The sequence below is a fragment of the Alligator mississippiensis genome, chromosome 15, assembly GCF_030867095.1.
Source record: "Alligator mississippiensis isolate rAllMis1 chromosome 15, rAllMis1, whole genome shotgun sequence".
In the NCBI taxonomy this organism is placed as follows: Eukaryota; Metazoa; Chordata; order Crocodylia; family Alligatoridae; genus Alligator; species Alligator mississippiensis.
Window position 1 is genome coordinate 13,728,434 of NC_081838.1, and position 18,684 is coordinate 13,747,117.

The 18,684-nt window shown below is 46.5% G+C and overlaps 2 long non-coding RNA genes across 2 annotated transcripts; both read right to left on the reverse strand.

Annotated features, from left to right (window-relative positions):
• Window positions 1-1,353: 1,353 nt before the first annotated feature.
• Window positions 1,354-13,033, reverse strand: LOC109284976 (uncharacterized). Its single transcript, XR_002092637.2, has 2 exons — window positions 12,357-13,033; window positions 1,354-6,544 (listed from the first exon to the last, which is right to left on the reverse strand). It is a non-coding gene; the product is annotated as an uncharacterized LOC109284976 (long non-coding RNA).
• Window positions 13,034-16,060: 3,027 nt separating this feature from the next.
• LOC132245580 (uncharacterized) lies at window positions 16,061-17,593 on the reverse strand. Its single transcript, XR_009457283.1, has 2 exons — window positions 17,557-17,593; window positions 16,061-17,019 (listed from the first exon to the last, which is right to left on the reverse strand). It is a non-coding gene; the product is annotated as an uncharacterized LOC132245580 (long non-coding RNA).
• Between the last annotated feature and the right edge of the window lie 1,091 nt (window positions 17,594-18,684).

Genomic DNA, 18,684 nt, shown 5'->3' on the forward strand with positions numbered 1-18,684 from the left:
CTTCGTCCCTATTTGCTTCCTGCACCAAGTTGGCATTCATTGTCCTGGCTTGATGCTGAGAAGCTATTGGAGTAATTCTGATTTTGTACCTCTCCGCGTGGTACAGAGCATATAGTGGAACAGCATATAAGGGGGTGGGGGTTTCAGAGAGAATTTGGACCCCTGTGTGCCTGTGATATGTGAAAATACATTCAGCCTAGAATCAGGGCTCAGTTGTGCATTGCAAGGTGTATGAGAGCAGGACGATAACACGTGTCCATATTTGCATCTGCATCTGTCCGAGGAAAAGCATGCTGATGTTGGTTACTCCCCCTGTCCTGTGATGAGTGGTTGTTGGGCAGAAAAGCTCTGACTACAGGAACATTCACAGATAAGAAGAGGCCCGTTTGCCCATGCCGTCACCTTTTAAAGTGCGCACAGTCAGAACAGCTCACCCCAGAGTGTTTTTGTGTGTGAACCACACATTGAATGATACCAAGATTTAACCTTTATGCAACACTTTCCATTGCTAGCTCCCCAAGAGCTCTTCAGAGGAAGTCAGTGTTGCTATCCCAAATTGACGGATGGGGAACCAGAGGCACGGTGGGAAGCTTAGTGTAGGAATGGGACCTTAATGCATAGAAGGGAGTGTTATGTGGTGTTTATGGAGTCAGCCCACAACCTGAAATATAGGTATTTTTCCTGGGTTGGTCATGTCATTCCTGTGTGATCGTGCGTAGGTCACTTCCCTTCTCTGCTCCTAATCTTCCTAATCTCTAAAGCAGCAATAATGATCTGCTCACATGGAGGGCTGGGAGGGTTTGATCACTACAATTTTGCAGAATGCCTGAGGCTGGAGTCTAGGATTTGGTCTTCAGTCTGTAGCCAAGAACAAAACCAGCTTATGATGAAACTACGTGGCTGCAGTATTCCAGTATGGTACGTTTGGGTGCATAATCCATAGATGCACCAAAGATTGTCTTGTTCCTCATTTGTGACTGTGAAAACAAAACACCTGTTTGCATAGGCTTTAGGATATTGTGGCTGGATACTTTGTTTTGGAACGTGCCGTTGTACTGGGTCGATTTATCTCAGCAGTTGGATGAGAACTAATATATCTTGTAGGCAGCAGAGGCAGTAGAGGTGGCTGAAAAAGCTCAGGGTTTTCGGTTAGGAAAAAGACCTTTTCCCTCAAAAGGAGTAGTTTTCCTGAAAGATTTTCAACTTTTCGTGTCACAAGAAATTGGTGCCATTTTTAATTACAATCTTACAAAAAAGCTATGAGTAAGTGAAACAAAATTTGGGATATGACCATTTTTGCGTTAAACATTTACAACAATATCATGGGAACCAGGTCTGTATCAGACCACGCTGTATCATTATGACTGAAAATGGTTTATTTTAATTAAAAAATAAATCAAAGCCAACATTAAAGAAAACATGAATGCAATGTTTCTTCCTAATATTTTGACCCATGGTTTCATCCTCAGAAAGACATTTAATTCACATCAGATGAGCAGGTTTAACCAAATGGGGAGGTGGCTCCTGTGGGTTATGCTGTGTGCCTGGATCATGTTGGCTTGCGCAGCTCAGAGCACCCCTCTCATCTGTGCTACCTTGCTGTAGAGTTTAGAAAAGGAAAGGTTTATTTTACTTTCCAAAACATTGCCAGAAAGTGCCATACTGAATACAAAGCTTCCCTTCCAGGGAAATTCCTTTTACCATCCTATGCACGGAGGGATGGGAATGAATGGATGTGTAGTGAATTTGAACTAGGTTACTACTAACCCTGAGTCCTGAGTGCATCTTAGATCCTTTGTGCCTTGTGTCTGGATCACTAAAGGCTGCACAGAGCCTGGAGGGTCATCCCCGAGTGGTGCAGTTATTTTCCTCCAGAAAGGACCCCGCAGCTCTCTGCTAATGGAGCCCTAGACTGGTGCAGGGTCTGCTCTGCTGCCTGGTGCATGGGCAGCGAGTGGGCAGTGCACAGGGCAGAGCAAAGTCCCTGCCTGTTCCCTTGTTCCTCTCAGCCCCTTTCCTAGCCTCCTGTTTGGGCAGAGAATGGACATGCAACCTTCTGGTCTTCGCCTGTACGCAGTTGTCACAGAGGACAAGCCAATGAAGTCATTGCTATGTACTGGGGGTGGTCTTATATCCATGCTCCCTAAATGTAAGTCCTTATTCATAGATTCATAAATGTTAGGGGCTGGAAGGGACCTCTTGAGATTATCAGGTCCAGCCCCCCTGCGCTTGGGCAGGAAAGACTGCTGGGGTCAGGTGACCCCAGCAAGGTGAGCGTCCAGATGTTTTTTGAAGATTTTCAGAGTAGGCGATTGTACCACCTCTGGGGGAGTCTGTTCCAGACCTTGGGCACTCGAACCATAAGGACATTTTTCCTTATGTCCAATCTAAAGTGATCTTCTAGCAATTTATGATGGTTATTCCTTCTCTTCCCCTGGGGTGCCTTCATGAACAGATGCTTCCTCAGACCCTGATGTGCACCCTTTATATACTTATAGGCTGCTACCAAGTCCCCCTGAAGTCTTTTCTTCTCCAGGCTGAACAGTTCCATGTCCTTACCTTTTGGTGAAGGTTTTAATCCTAGTTTGGTTGACATCTTTTCCCTCTTAGGCTCCTGCTATATAGAACACATATTTGGGCATTTGGGGATAAGAGGTTATCCCTAAGATAGAGAGCAAGAGTTGAGCCTTGCAGTGGGTTTTGATTGAGACATAAAGTCTAGATCTGAAGGACTCCCGCTGCCTTAAACATGGGACTGCTGATGCCAGGTGGATTTCCACCCCAGATCATTTGCTTTCCAAATTTGCCCATACAGCTTCCACCTTGTTCAATATTTTTCTGCTTGGCATGGCTGTGGTGTGGAAATTGAGCTGTATCTAGAAGCATTTCCATGTCAGTGAGCAGACTCTCAGATACCTGAAAGATGTATGGCAGCATGAAATGGTTAGAGAGATGGAAGATACATGAACCTTTATGAATGATATGTGCTAGCCTTGCATCATCTAGAAGGCTACCACATGGGGTGTGGATTAGAAGACCTCCTGAGGTCCTTTCCAATAATTATTTGATTTATCTATCCTGGTATCATCTGCATCATTATAATCTGCATTAGTAACTACAGTCTGCTGCTCACTCATGTTGTGGGATACCCATGTGTGCAGTCCAGACTCTTCCAAAACCAGCATATGCAATGACCATAGAAACAGAACCAAGGAACGATTCCTACACGTGGGTCTCTTGAGTTCTCCAGGTCTCGTATCTGACTATCTCTACTGCATGTTGCTTTCAGAGTGAACCCTGTAGACTCATCCTGTAGACCAGACTCAGCCCAGAAGACCCCTTACCCCTCTGTATTTCTAACACACCAGGGTCTTTACTCAGAAGAAAACTATGGTAAGGGGAATGCATTCAGGGTTTGAGAAGAACCACCTAGACACCTAAACTCTCCAGAATGACCAGTTTTATTGTCTCATGCCTACAGCTGGACACTGAAGCTTGAGATTAGTATGTGAAACCACCCTTACACCAGCCTGCACACCAAATTTCTCATTAAAAGTGCATCGGAGATGCACAGCCAGTTGCATCAGGAATGAAGGACTCGGCAGTGGTACATGCAAAGCATGGTTCATTTCAGGTGGTGGGAGGTCATGAGATGTGCTTGCCATCACGGTTGCTTGATTTGGGCATCGCTAAGCAGCGACTACTTCTGCTGCTGCTGCAGGGGCTGCTGGGGGGCTGCTGGGTCTCTTGCAGTGAAGAAACCAGAAGCAATGAAGAAGATTAATTTTTAGCAACCAGAACAAGCTATATTATAAAGCAACTTACTTTGTCCCGCAGCACAAGAAAGCAAAAAAAAGTTGAGAGGAGTGAGGATGCTTGGAAGATGAGACTTTTATACAGTATCTAAGGCCTCCTGCTGGAAGTAAGACATACGCTGGGGCAATGACTGGTTTATTTACCAGCCAAACCCAGCCTCAGCTGCCCACTTGCTTGGCAACATCTCTTGACTTGTCATTTTTGATGAATATCTCCCTTCCACAACCCTTGTTGTTTTAAACCATATAAAAAGACCAGTGGAAGGCCCGCCTGCTTGGGGGAACCGGGCAGAAGCAGAGGTGCTCTTAAATTGGTGGCTGAAACAGAAACTAAGCCTTTGGATCTGTGCCCAGTCCATAGGAACTACCAACAAGGAAAGGGCTTGGGGAAGCTTTTGATAAATCATTTATCTTGAGTAAAAAAGAATAATGTCAGCACGGTGCTGTTCATATTGTTCTATGGTTGTGAGGATGGTCTGACATAATTCATGGTGATCATTGGTTCATGGTGATCATTGCTGCTAGTCCATTATGTGTATCTGGTGACACCCACAATGTGTCGAGGGCTGTATAAAAAAAAGGACTGGAAAAGCAATGAGTTTTTACCATCAGGAGCCTATAAAAAAGACAAAACACATTGCTCCAAATGCTCTGCTGTTGTAAGTCTGGGTTGTTTCCCTTACTGCAGCTGATATGTAGCCAAGGAGCATGTGGCTTATAGGAAGATGGGCATAGGAGGAAAACAAACTACAGATGACTAGGATCCCAGTTGTCCACAGGCTGTGGTGCAAGAGTAACTGTTTTATTATGGGTGTGATGTTTTTTACCAATCTAGTCATATCATTACAGCTTCTAGCCCGTGTGCAATTATGCTGTCCAATGCACCCTCCACCCATGGTGATGACTTAGGGACGGGACAGGGATCCCCCACTGTTCACCCCAGTACAGCTGGCTCCTCTTTTTGCGCAGGAATGGGCCATCTTTAGAGACATCTGACAAAAATAACCCCGCAGACTTGCTGCTGCTGGTGCCTAGCAGTGAACAGTAGGTATGTTAAGCATGCAGGTAGGAGCAGCTTTGAGTGTGTTGCATAGGGCTGGGCTCAAGGCTTCAGTCTTGGGAGACCTGAGAGCATTGCAGAGGGGATATACAAGTCTGCTGTGAGCCACGTAGAGCCACTTCTGAGTTGTCTGTTTGCCTAATTGCCAGTCCTGGCATACTGAGAGAGGAGCATGTGGGCACGACTTCTTTTGTCAGAGGCAGGCCTGGATTTTGGAGGGGAGCAGTGTCAACACAACCCAGTCAGCCCATTGACACTGGTATAAGTTTGTTCACTAGACTGAAAAGATTTGTATTGCACATGTTGTACATTTGTGTTGTGATGTCTTATGACTTTTGTGTGCAAACAGAGCTCAGGGTCACTAGGGAGTGGTACGGTGACCAGTAATTGGCTTCAGACCCTTAGATGGGGGTGTAATGAATTGCTTTGTCCTGTTTTGCACTGTAGACCCAGCAGCTTGTATGCTGCCAAAGCCTTATGAATAATAAGAAGAGCAGCAGCAACTCCAGTTTGGGTGCACAGGTTGCGGTTGTTCTTCACACCCTTAAACCACAAAATGAAGGACTAAAAATATCACTTACAGTGCCTAAACTATACTCCTGAACCTTCAGGCCGACTCTCTTATTGGCCTGTGCTTCGGGCAGTGCTCGTTTGCCACCTGTAAGGGAATGAACCTGCGGCAAGTTCTGTAACGTCCCCTGTACTGAAACGGTACCACCGACTTCTGCCGGGTGTGCTGCAGTGCACCTTGGGGCTCTTCTGCTGGATGCTAGCAGGTACCGGTTGAGGCTGTCTGTGTTTGGGGAGCAGACAGTTGCAGTGTTTATTTGAGGAGTGGAGATATACATTTTTTACAGAAGCTTGCTTAGACTATAAACTCCTTGGGACAGGCGCTGCATCACACTCTGTGTTTGTACAGCACCAAGCACAAATGGAGGTCCATGCTTGGGGCTCCTACATCCTACCACAGCATTACTGCTACTGCTGATAGCTTGGGGTTGGGAAAGAGTTTAAAGAAATCACCAAGAGGATGTGCTCTCATGAACTGCAAGCTGTAACGTCGCTTCTGCAACACTTGTTTTTGCTGTGGTATCCACCGGGGTCTCTGATCTGCTGTCCAGGCTGCAAGGAACCTTGACCTCCAGGTCTAGGTCGTCCCCGTCATGGCCAGATGAGCCATTGCCCCTGCTTTGGTTTGATGAGCCCTCACTCTGATGGCTTGATGAGCCTCCACCTTTCCTGTGGCAGTCTCCACCACTACCACTGCTGGAACATCTCCTGGATGGCTGTGGGCCACCATGGCAGCCACTTTCCTGCTGGGACCATGCCTTCCTGAGATTCAGGTAACCATGCGAAAACAGCAAAGTGGGGGATAAAATCTGTCTTGCAGTTTCCCCTTCTCAAGGTGGGTGAGGGAAGATCTCATTTCCCTCTGTTGATTGCACCTGCCTGTTTTTCTGAGCTCAAGTGCTATCCTGAGAAGATACCCCAGGTTGCCTGACCTCTGGTAGATGCTGCTGCTGCTCCTCCCTATATGCAGGGTGGCAGAAGGCTGCTGATGATGTTGTTTCTTATTTGTAGTTCCTTATTATAGAGGTGGCTCCTGCAGTGGGAGATCAGGATCCTGTCAGCATGATGAGGACACAGTATGTGGGCCCCAAGGAGCTCCCTGTATAAAGAAACAAGACAGAGTGATCAACCCCAGGTCACGGATGGAGAAGCGAAGTGCAGAGAGAACAGAATGGCTTGTCCGGAGCCACAAAAAGAGTTTGTGGCTGAGCCAGGGCTTTCACTCTGAGCTCCAAAACCTTCATAAAATCATAGGATCATAGATAATGAGGGTTAGGGGGACCTCAGGAGGACGCATCTAGTCCAACCCCCTGCCCAAAGGAGCACCAGCCCCCATGAGATCACCCCAGGCAGGGCTTTGTCAAGCCAGGCCTTGGCCGGGGCCTTAAGCACAAGCGACTCTTTCCTAGCTCAGGAGAAACACTTTCCCATTAAAAGGAGCAGCTGAGTCCTTGCCAGGCAACAAGAAGCCTCATTTTACCCAGTCCCTCTTGTGCAGGGCCCTGCCCTCTTAAACCTTCTCATTGATTTCATGTGGCATCTCCCAGCTGCAGCGAGCAGGTTTGAATGGCCTCATAGCAATGACGCCGCACAGCAGCCTGGGATTTTGGGCTGGCAAAGCTGCATTGGGAGGGTGGAGTGTAATTAGCAAGAGGGAGGATTAGGCAAGGAGACTCATTCAAATGTTCTCACGACATGTTTGCTTAATACTCTCTTGATGGCACCCCACACACAGGTTATGAAAGAGGAGAGATCACGGGGCCCTGCCCCGCACATGGCTCTTTGGTAAGGGAAGGACAGTCATTCTGTCAAAGAGTGCCATTAAGCAGGCACCATTTCTCAGGCCAGGTACAGGTACTACACTTTTACCAGTATAAATGATTGGAAACCGGTCTATCCCTGTAACAGAACAGCCGTTCGGCATGCATAAACTGGTTTAAACAGGGCAGGATCTGACCTAAGATTTGCCCCCCACTACCACTACAAGGCAAATGTGTGTCCTGTTTGCTGCTTATTTAAACTATTCTGCTTCCAGAAAACCGTGTGACTTAGATCGAATCTGCCTTGGGCTTTATGACTGTCTGTACCTAGCCTCATTGTTTAGATATACCATAGGCTGGATCCACATGTGATGTAGCTACTGTGAAGTCATACCTGCTGCAGGTCTTGTATGCAAAACAATCATTTTCCCTTCAGATTCACAAACGTATTCATCTTTTAGGGGTCAGTGGTACCTACAGACCCAGATCCATATCCTGTGCCCCCTTATTCTGGGGACAGTGTGGAAATATATCCAAGGCTTGGATTTTCCCAGGCTTGAGCAGGGTGAAATGGGGTCACACTTAGGTGCTTGAGTCCACTGAGAGGCCTGATATACAGAATTGTGTCCAGAGGCTTTCTGGCAGGCTTGCCTAGTGCTTCCCAGCCACATGGGACAAGGTGGCATAAACATAGCTCATGTTCCCAACTCTATTGCTGCTTTTGCTGGGTGGCCTTGATCAATTTTCCTTCCCGTGCCTCAGTTTCCCCCCATTTTGTGAAGATGCGGTTGATAACACAGAGCTGTGGATAATCAGGCCCTTTGGTTTTAATGAGATTCTCTATGTTTATCCCAGTGTGGGAGGAGAGTTGGGCCTTTCCTGTAAACTGGAAAAAAGCCACAGTTTTCCAGTAATTCATCATACCGGTTTAGTCGCTTTTGGTGTAGATAAGGGAAAAGTGAGTCATCTGAGTGTCTCACTCTTGCCAGAAGTCAGAATAGCTCTGGCAGGGCACAGAAGAGAAACCCTTAGCTTTTCCTGTCACAACATTAATCTGGAAAAAGAGCAGCTTTGTTGCCCTCCCTGCATACAGCTGCATGCAGTGCCCTATGCCAGACTCTGCTCTCATATCTGGTTCACTTTGGTGCCCTTCCAAAGACGGCGTTGGAGGTCTGGTTTGCAGTAGCGTGAAGGGAGAATCAAGCCCTTAGACCTGGATGAAATGGGTGGCAACACTGCTTGGAGCTGCACACTTCTCCAGGAACAGGGGCTAACCCTATTTCAGAGCTGGCTGGGAGTTAGGGACCCACATGGCTGTGGTGTGGAGTTTGCAGCAGTCCACTGTGTGCTGCTGACATTCCTTATTTTTATTCCATTTTACTTTGCTCAGCTCCTTCACTGCTTCTGTGCCCCTGGTACCTGAGTCTCCTGTGCTGAATAATCCAGTGTCAACATGATTTTTCCCCCCTTCCTTGGGGCAGAAATATGAACGGAAAGAAATCCAGATGTGGTGTTACAAACGACTGTCATGATCTGGGACAGGGGCCCAACTTTTTTGGCAGTTGTGCAGCAAATTGACCCTGAATGCTACCTGAGAGTTTCTCTGATCCCCTTCCTCTGCATGATCTGCTGCTCTGCTTTCTGCTCCCTTCTCTGTGCTCCCTGCCTGGTGCCCTGCTCTGCTTTCTTCTTCCTGTCCCCTGCTTGATCCACTGCATGCCATACACCGACGCTGCCTGTGACACTTGTGGCACTCACACCAGTTTGGTCACCCCTGATTTAGGAGATATATGTAGAGAGAGGTCATTCCAGTCTCTATCCTGAATTTGCCTGTATGAATCACAGTAATAAAAGAGTATCTGTTATTAGTTTACATCTCAATTAACTTAGAAAGCCTCCTGAGTCATATGTGAATGCTCATGATATATAAAAAATTGGAAAAACAAGGGCAACAGCAATGCATTATTCTTGTAATTGCTCCTAATTAACAAGCAAATCAAATTAGAAAACTATTTTCCCATCTTGCAAAACTTCTGAGATTTCAAAATATTTCCCATTCTGCATTGGAAGGAAAGACAGGACCTTTGACATTTTTGTACCAAAATAAGAGATCTCAGCACAGCCAATATCCAGCCACAACCCGGGTGCGTATCCTGAGCAGGGGGCTGCCCTGCGTTTCTCATTTTTCCATGGAAGACCTCGAAGCTTTGGTTTTACTCTACTATGATACAGGCACACCTCTGAAGCCTCGAATAGGTTCTCAGGGTGGAAATGTCACTCCTCACCCTGCTTTAAGCAATCGGAGGGAATGCAATGTTGCAATTGTGACTTAACATGCATTAGAAATGGGCCGAGGAGAAGGATGCCCATATATAAGACAAGGCAGAGGTGGCAGCAGATGAAGGGAACAATATCTGAGCTAAACATCATATGACACAGGTGGAATATATAGCGCATCCCTGGCTCCTCTTTATTCATAATCTTTGTCCCTCGTCCTACTGCTGTGATTAACCCCATCTGTATGTCCCATGCAGTCATTGTACTCCTAAATTGCTTTAGTTGCATAGGTAGTCATATCCTGCTGCTGGTTTATTTTTGAGGGAACTCCTCAGTCCTCTCAACAGGGAGCTCTTACTCCATAATCAAGACTATCCAGTTTGACTGCCGGGTATCAATCTGGAGGGACTGGGAACGTGATTCTGATCTGATAAGGACTGGCCAAGAACCATCTTGTGGGCCCTGACTCAGGGTTCAGGACAGCATTAAGGTATCCTGAATTTGAGCCTGGGGTTCTAAAAACCTTGAGGAAATGGGTTTTAAAGGAGAGGTGACAGCCTCTGAGGAAGAATGGCACAAAAAAAAAGATAACACAACTACGACCCCAAAGTAGGTGCCAACATCTAGGCAAATGATCAGACACCTTAGTAAGGTGTAGGCTTTTCAAAGGGGCAGAGCACAGGCAGGTCTCAAGAGTTTCCATGAAAATTTACTTTTAGGCCGGTCCCTCTGGAAAGCAGCAGGGATGGGATTGTCTAAAGCAGCTGAGGGATTCGGAGTACAAGTCCCACTAACAGCCAGTGGCACCGGTGGTCCCAAGACCTGCCCTCATTTTTGAAAAACTTCCATCCCTAAGCCATGTAGTTATCTAGGCAGAAAATAGTATAGATCACAGAGGCACCTGGCTTCTGAACAGACACCAGAGCTAGAAAGCTGAGATCTGGAGGCTGGCCCTTAAAGGAGTTGCAATAAGGTCTCAGATTTAATGAATACCCTGGATGCCAGAAGGTATCAATGACCCACCCAAGCTAGTGTAGGTGATTTACAGACCACCAAAAACACCACATGCTGACAGGATCTGCTGCTCTTGCTGGAGGACTCATGCTGCGTGGGCTCTGCTAAAAACACTGACTCAACTAGTACGCAGTTGCACCTGTGTTACGTGATGCATGACTCCAAGAGCAAAGCGCACCCTAGTCTCCAGGAGGCAGTGTTTAGCCCCCACAAGCTTTCAGGTCAGTTTGCTGGGGGTTTAGACCTGTACTAGGATAACTTTCTTAAGAGAGCTCATTTAGTCCCTTACATAGGCTTGGTCTAATACTCCACAGCTGTGAGTGTTGTACCCAGGTGGCAAGGAGGGGAATGTATTTATGAGCAGGTCCTAGAGTTACTCTAGTCCCAATGTAGAGCTGATCCTAAGAAACTACCTGCAGGGCTCCACAGAAAGGTGAAATGGTTTTGGGGTGGGTGAAGCTAGTGAGTGCTCTTGGGGTCAGGATCAGAGTTTGGAAAGGTAACTAGGCAGCCAGAGGTGCAGACAGATACTTAAAGTAGCCCCAGCTGCCTCTAATCTGGCCACTTCTATAACTAAAAATCTTGCCCTCTGCACTCTGAGTCTCAGTTCTGTACCTCCAAAAGGGAGGGACGGTGTTTGCTTTCTTCCATCCTCTATGGCCTCATCATAAAACCTCAAGTCTGGGCAGGACTGCAAGGAAATATAAATACAGTGTGCTAAGACCCTTTGTAAATCAGGTTCCAGGTGGCTCAGGTTGAGCCATTGATTGCCAGAGCTCACTTGCACTAAGCCTGACTAATCACCAGGTAAGTTGTTATGAACTGAAACAGGTTTGCTATTGCTTTCAATGGAAATGTGACCTCTTTTCCTACCCCTCTGCATTTCACAGGAGCTGTATTAATAATGTACCCGTGCAGAGGCCATAACACTATGTACTTGCTCTTCTACACTAATGGACCCTGGCAATATTGCAATAATCTACCTTAGCCTCTGCTAGCAGGAGCTTGCAGGTGGACGCACGGTGCAATTACAACAAACCTGCTTTGAGAACCTCCCTCTTCTGTTTTGCTTTCTCACACCCACGCTTCTTTACCAGCCAAGAACCTGCCCCCTTGCAATATTTCAGGTTATCCCTTTAGAAATGCAAGAGGGAGCTCATTTGTTTGACTCAGTTGTTTGCAAACAGCCTAAAACTTCTGATCTGAGCTCAGTAATAATTAAGAAAAAAAAGAAGAAAAAAAAAAAAGTAACTTTCTTTGCATAGGAAAAACCCTCCACAATTCTTTTGTAGGAATTTCTCAAGAGGGATTTTTGTTTTTTTTTTCCCCTTCAGTGTTGCCAGCTCTCGTGATTTTTTTGGTGTTGTTCTTAAGTCTGTGGAAAAACTTGAAGGGGGGAGAGGTGCAAAGAAGGAGCTACTCTTTCCCCCCCCCCGTCATTTCCGAAGTGTAGCCTTTAAAAACAATGCCAAAAATGTTAAGAGTTGGCAATACTGCTCATCCAGCTTAGCTGGAACCCATGCAGGGTTTTGCTGGGCTGAGTCTGTTTTATTCATTGCATTTGTGCACTGCTTTTGTAAATGGATAGAAATAATTATGAAGGCTATGGGAAGGATACCTGGTGGGGCAAAGAAGTGGCACTCGTGAGACAGCAGGAGGTGCTGTTTATGCCAATTCAGTACCCATCCAGAGCCACTGCGGGGTGCTGCTAGACTTACTGAAATTCAGGTCAAACCAACACCTATCTTGGGGTGTAGCTGGTAAAGATCCCACAAGATCTCTTCAAGGGACTGGCTGCTAATTGCCATGTTTGAGTCGCGTTTCATTCTGGATAGTTGCATTTCAAACTCCGTAACTTACCCCTGGAAGTGTCAGGTGAACATGGGCTGCTGCTTTACCCTCCTGAGCCAGTGTCTGGTGCGAGGTTGTGGCACCCTCCTTGGGTAGCTGTCCGTCTCCAGCCCAGAGGTGGCTGCATTTCAGCAGTGGGGTCGGCATATGTAGTGCAGGGCAGGCAGAATGAAAATCTCCCCAGAAATGGAAAGGCTTAGAGGGTATTCTGCAGTTCTATCCTTTTTTTAAAATTTTAAACCAGTATTGCATGCCACAACATCCCATGATTGCCTCTGCCGACTCCTTCTGCAGTAATCCTGTTTCGACAAGTATCACTGGGGTCCGTTTTAAAGCGGGGAAAATCTGGAGAGGTCTTTCAGGACATGAAGAGTGGCTGCTTTCCAAACTCCTTCCTTAGAGCAAAGAAGTGGATGAGTAGAGAAATCCTATAATCAGCAAAGGCAAACCTCCCTGTGAAGTCTGCTTGTTGGAGTCTTGCTCATGCTGCCAAGCAGCAGCATCTCCTGGCTGTGCTCCTATCCTGCAGTGCAATCATCGGTAACCTCTGCTTTATATCTGCCTGTCTCAGACAGTCTGCTGAGGGCTTGGGGAACAAGGGACTGCAGGGCAAGTGCTGGAAAAGCAAATGCAGCAGCTCTTCTCCCTCAGCTCTCCCTCCAGCTGTAGCTAGAAAGGGGTGGGAACCCTAGTGTGGGATTTAACCCTTCAAAATCTGTGCTGCAGGCTGGTTTGGAAAGGACTTTTTTTGATCGGGTACTGCAAGGCTGAGGTGTTACGCTAGAGGGCACCAAGAAACCCCAAATAGTCAGAGGATCCCTATATTAATTTGTAGAGAACAACACCGCTTTGTCGGTCTGTTCCCTCTTTTTAATGGACTGTCTGTGCTGCCTGGAGGAGTCAGAATAATTCTTTGACGGGCCCAGGGGGTCTCGTCAAGGCTATCCCAAGTACCTTGCACTGGGCACTTGCTGGTCCGAGAAGAAATTGCTGGGCATTTGCTGTTTACATGCAGCTTTGCTCTGTGGCACGTGGCATTACGTACAGTGCACCCACCACAGTAGGCTCTCAGGTGCTCCTTTCCTGTCTGTGGGGCCAGGATGGAAACAGGGGGGAAAATGACTTCACACTACCAGTTTGCCCCTCTGGGGTGATAAAGAGCCCTACTTGGCCCTTGGTATCAATACAAGCAGTCTCAGGACTGCACTGATTTGCAAGGCTTTTTGCTACAGGGTCCTATCCTTGTTACTCAGTTCACTCTGTGCATACTCTTGGTCTGCCCTATTCATCAGAAAGTGGGACCAGGGCTGTTCAGCGTCCTCATGTCTAATCTACACCATGGCTGTTCCTACTCCTTTGAAGGCCCCGTTTTGCTATCAGAGCAAGCTAGACAGTCCTCGCTGTTCAGAGGAACTGCCCGGCCCATTCTGAATGGGCAGCAGAGCAATGGAAAATGAATGTGAATGGAAAAATCAGTGCTGAGGGCTCTCTAAGCCCCTGGATTGTCACTATTACATGGTGTAATATCGAGCACGGTGCCTTTCTCTGGTGCCGTTGCATCAGTGACTTAAACCACTGATTAGATGTTAAAAAAACAATAAACCACATAGCTACTTGACAGGAGAGGCCTGACATCATTTTATATCCACAAAGTATTTGGACCTGGAAACCTGTCTGAAACGTTCATACCCACAGGGGGGCACCTCTGAGCTCTCAAAGGCCACATTACTCCTCTGAGAGAGAATGCAACTCCAAATTGCAGGCATATTTGTGGCCATGTGTTCCCTCAGGGCTCCCTGCTCAGTCACAATTTTTGAGTTTCTTGCTAAAATGGCAGGTGTCCAAAATTGGTGATTAAGTTGCTCTGATTCATCTGCCTAGCTCATCAGTTTAGCCTGCTGAGCCCTATTGCTCTTGTTTAAACCATAACATTTTTTTTTTTTTTAAAGGGGGAACAGTGAATCACTTGAGGATATGTATAAACTTATTGTAGAATAATTGATTGCACAAAGGCACCTCCTAGTGCCAGCTGAATAACCCCAAATCAGCATTTCCCAAATGATGTAATGGCAAAATGTGTTTAAATAAGCTGTTTGAGGAATATGAATTAGTTGGGTATTCCAAACACTGCATGAATCATTTATGGCAGTCGATGAATGGCAGTAAATGAATGGTGCTGAATAGTATTTCTAGACAGATTTTATTGTAAAGATATGGTCAGAGAGGGTTACGGCTGATTTTGTGGGTTCCTATCTCCTACAGAACTGGGACTCGGGACAGCTGGGTTCCAGTCTCAGGTCTGCTGTGGAAACTATTGCGAACCTCAGCTTTGCCATGTAGCAAACTGGTGCTGATCTTGCTGGTAACCAATGCCAAGATCTATGGGTGCAAGGCCACAGTATAACAGACAAGGATAAATATAAGGAAAGAACACACACTGACCAAGGCATTGTCCTGAATTGTCATATTTAATAGCTCATGTGTTGCTTGAGAGTGGGACATAGCCAAGGAAACCCTTTGAAAGACCACCTGGTATCAAAATTGTTCACTGCCAACAGTTCAGTTGTCTTAAATCTACGTAACTTGCATAGGGTTGACCTGGTGCATGCAGGCTTGTTTGTGATATTGCTCCAGGGATCCTTTGCTCGGGTCATTAAAACCACCACAATTGTGAAAATGAAGGTGGGGAAGAACGTTCAGTTTTATTGGTATCACATAAAAAAGTTCAGAGTGAGAAGCTCTGACCACATCAGTAGATTCTTGTTGCCTGCCAATACTGTCATGCAATGGGCACTCGGTGTTTGATTCATTATTTTACCTAATTAGGTTTCCTTGGCAGCCAGATCATCAACTGGCTTAAAGTAAAGTAGCCCTATATAGCTGCATAGTTTTAAGCAGAGCTGGCCCAGATCAAACCAGCTTCCTGCCCTCTTACCCCTCAATGAAGCTTGCATTGGGTTGAAACCACTTACCAGTTTCTTATATACCCAATTTTTTTTAAAGGCTGCTTTCTTGCTGTGTGAATCATGCTCATTTTGCATCTGATACAGGTTAACGTATGGGTGCATCAGCCAGAAATCATCAAAAACCTGGCTTGCTTGGTTGGCTGTGGATAGTATAATATTTCAAAGTGAAAATTGCTCTATTTTTCTCTCCCTGGTCTCTGGTAATCTGATGGCTAGGAGGCACCTGTCTCCTGCTGTGCAGATCCCCTCAGCATGAATGGTTTCCTTTTGTTCATGCTGTTTATCTCCCAGTAGGAGATGCATAGCAAGAAAGGGAAATCGGGAGAAACACCTGGAGGCAGATTCTACCATACAACATTCATTTTAATGGCAAAAAGAAGTGAAGGACACAGGACTGCAGCCCTGAACAAGGTGCCTTCAGGTGGAAAAACCAGGACAACGGGCACAAAGCCCCACATTATTAGGGAACACACAAAATGTTCTTCTGCTTTTGTTCCCAGGCAGTTACAAGACCCCTGTTTTTCAGTAGGGTTGTCAACTCTCCAGGAATTGCATATAAATCTCCAGGAGACTATTGAGAGTCACCCAGAAGATAAATGATAGGGCATTCATTAAGATAAATATTAAATGTTGAATCCAATTTATACAGTGGTCCAGTAGGTTTTTAAAATGTAAGAGTCATGTGCAGGGGTGTACTTGGTAGCCGTGTTGGTCTGAGACAAAAAGACATGCAAAAAACTAGAACCCTTAGTTCCAAAATGATACCTTTTATTAGACCAACTGGAAAATGGCAAGAAAACTGTCCCTTTCTGCAAGTTTTTGGGATCAAAGTCCCTTCATCAGGCTCCAGGAAAAGTGTAGATGGTACAAGATGGTAAAAAGTCCCCATAAGTAGGAAATAAACTTCATTTCTGCACAGAGGGAGCTGAAGATGGAAGTCTGTCCCTCTGGGTCCATGAGAGTGTCTTTGTGAGCTGTGTTGAGTAGCTCTTTGATGATGCATGTGCAAGATGATGGTACAAGAGTCATGCACATTTGCCTTCTGGATGTAAAGTCTACTCTTTGTAATCTGTCACCAATATATGCAAGCACGTGGGCACATCCGTGTTGTGTGGCAGGCACACTGGCACTCTGGAAACCTCCCAGAATAGATTTAAATAGAGTTGGCAACCCTAGTTTTCAGCCTTGATCGGTTCCTGGTTTTAGCTGGGTCTATCTCAAGATGTTTATGAAACGGGTAATTAGGCATTTAAGGAGCGCATTGAGAAACAGGGGATAACTTGTGCTGTACATTTGCCCGAAACAAATGGTATGGTGACACCCAATGTTCAAGTCCAGCTTACTGCCTGAGAGGGGATAAAAGCTGTAGAAACAGACACAGGGAAGGGGGGTGAGCCTGATGCAATGAGAGGTCCTGATTCAGGAATAAGAGAAGCAAGATTGTGCTGTTGCAGATTCTGCCGTTTGGTTCACAGTGCCGGCTAGAACGGCTTGGCCATGTGGCCCTTCTCAGCAGGTGGGCATCATGGGGGGCTGAGGAGATGGCTCTGGGCCCTTGGGAGGAGGTGGGGCCGGCTCTGGGCATTTTGGTGGAGCAGAAGGGCAGCTTTCCAGGAATTTCAGAGGAGGACACAGCTGGGAGCTCTCTGGTGGTGGCTGGAATGGCTGCTTGATCTGCTGCTGGTCATGAGACATTGTTTCTGTACCTAGGAAGATATGAGAGGATGAAGAGTACATCATGCTTGTTGCAGCACTTTGTGAGTGGCAATGGGGCATAAGGGGCAGGAGCTGCTACCTCTGGCAGTGGCCAGGAATCTGACTGCAGTGGGCTCTGTGTCAGCAGAGCTCCCCAAAAGCTTCTGGTTTGGATCTTCTCCGAGACGGCATCTGCCTCCCAAGCTCCCAGCTTTTCCACCCACTGCTCCCGGGTCCTCCGCTTCCCACAGCCTCAAAAACCCTTGGAAAATAAGTGGGGTACAGATTTACCAGTCACCGCAAATGCAAATGATGGCTAATTAGCTATGCTATAATAGATATTTCTTCAGGAGCAAGTCCTCACTGAAGACCAGCCAAAGACTTGCATCCACCTGTCTCAGTACAAGGAATCCAACCTAGCTCTTTTGTTTCAGTCTCTCCATGCTCTTTCTTGAGAGTGCTGGCCCCCACATCACTGTCTTGTCTGATCACCTGCCCCAGAGTTAGCTCTTAATCAGTGCATGTATATGTAGTGCAGCTGGACTTACCCAGGTTGTCAGCAGTGGGAGTTCGAAGCAGTGCAATGGTCTGGGGAGCACTTGGAAGGCAGAATTTTTATACAGCTTGCAGGCCCCACCTTGAGGAAATAAGCTATTTTTGGGGTATGATTTATCACCACCAGCACTTACCCTCCTCCTCTCCCTCCAACCACTGGTTTGACTCACTATTTTGTTCTGTAAAAATCCCTTTTTGGCACTGGCTTAGCTGCTCCTCCCCATCCTGTCCTCTCTGGAGCTCACGTTTCACACATTTCTGAACATTGGTGTCATTCTTTAGTGTGACACTCTGCAAGGCTCAGGGACCTAGGTGCAGCCGGATCCACCCTCAGGCACAACTGGATCCACCCTCATAGATATTCACAGGAATGGGAGGATTTGGAAATGGGGTGGGATTTTAAGGAGACCCCAAGCCTTGGCCAGAAGTTGAGGCTTGACGTTGCAGCAGTTTGGTTTAGGAACTCCCAAAGAATGAGTGATTCAGGGGGGACTATAGCTTCATTTTCTGGCAGATAGGTTCCCCAGGAGCTCTGTGTCCTAATACCCCTATTTAATGAATGTGTAGTAACCCAGGCACAGTGTTGTCTGGAGCATCCTTCAGAGAAACTTTATCCCCAGGACAGGGGCCTAGTGAACAGAGCATCAGACTAGGACTCGGATCTGCCACCTCTTCTGGGCTATGTCCCTGCCTGATAGGTGAGCCACTTCACTTCTCTATTCCTCAGCTTCTCTCCTTTCTAAAGCTTATCAAGCTCTACAGCTCTATAAAAGTTAAGGAGTCTTGAAGAAGAAAGCAGTGTATTTGAAAGCTTGTTTAAGTCTATCCCAACCATGAAGTTGGTCCAATAAAAGATATCACCCACAAAAATCCTTGCCTCTGGTATATTTTCTGGACCAACGTGACTACAACAACACTTCAATGCTATATAGAAGTTAAATCTTGTTCATTCATCTTGTGTCTTTCTTTCTTGCCCACGTTCAGCTGGACATTTCCTCCATAGCAAACTGTAAATAAGGGGTGGGTGGGAAAGCAAAACCAGAAGGCAGGTGCTGTGATGCAACGTAAGTTTTAATGTGCAAGAGAAGAGGAGCATACATGGTACAGAATAAAGTAATGCG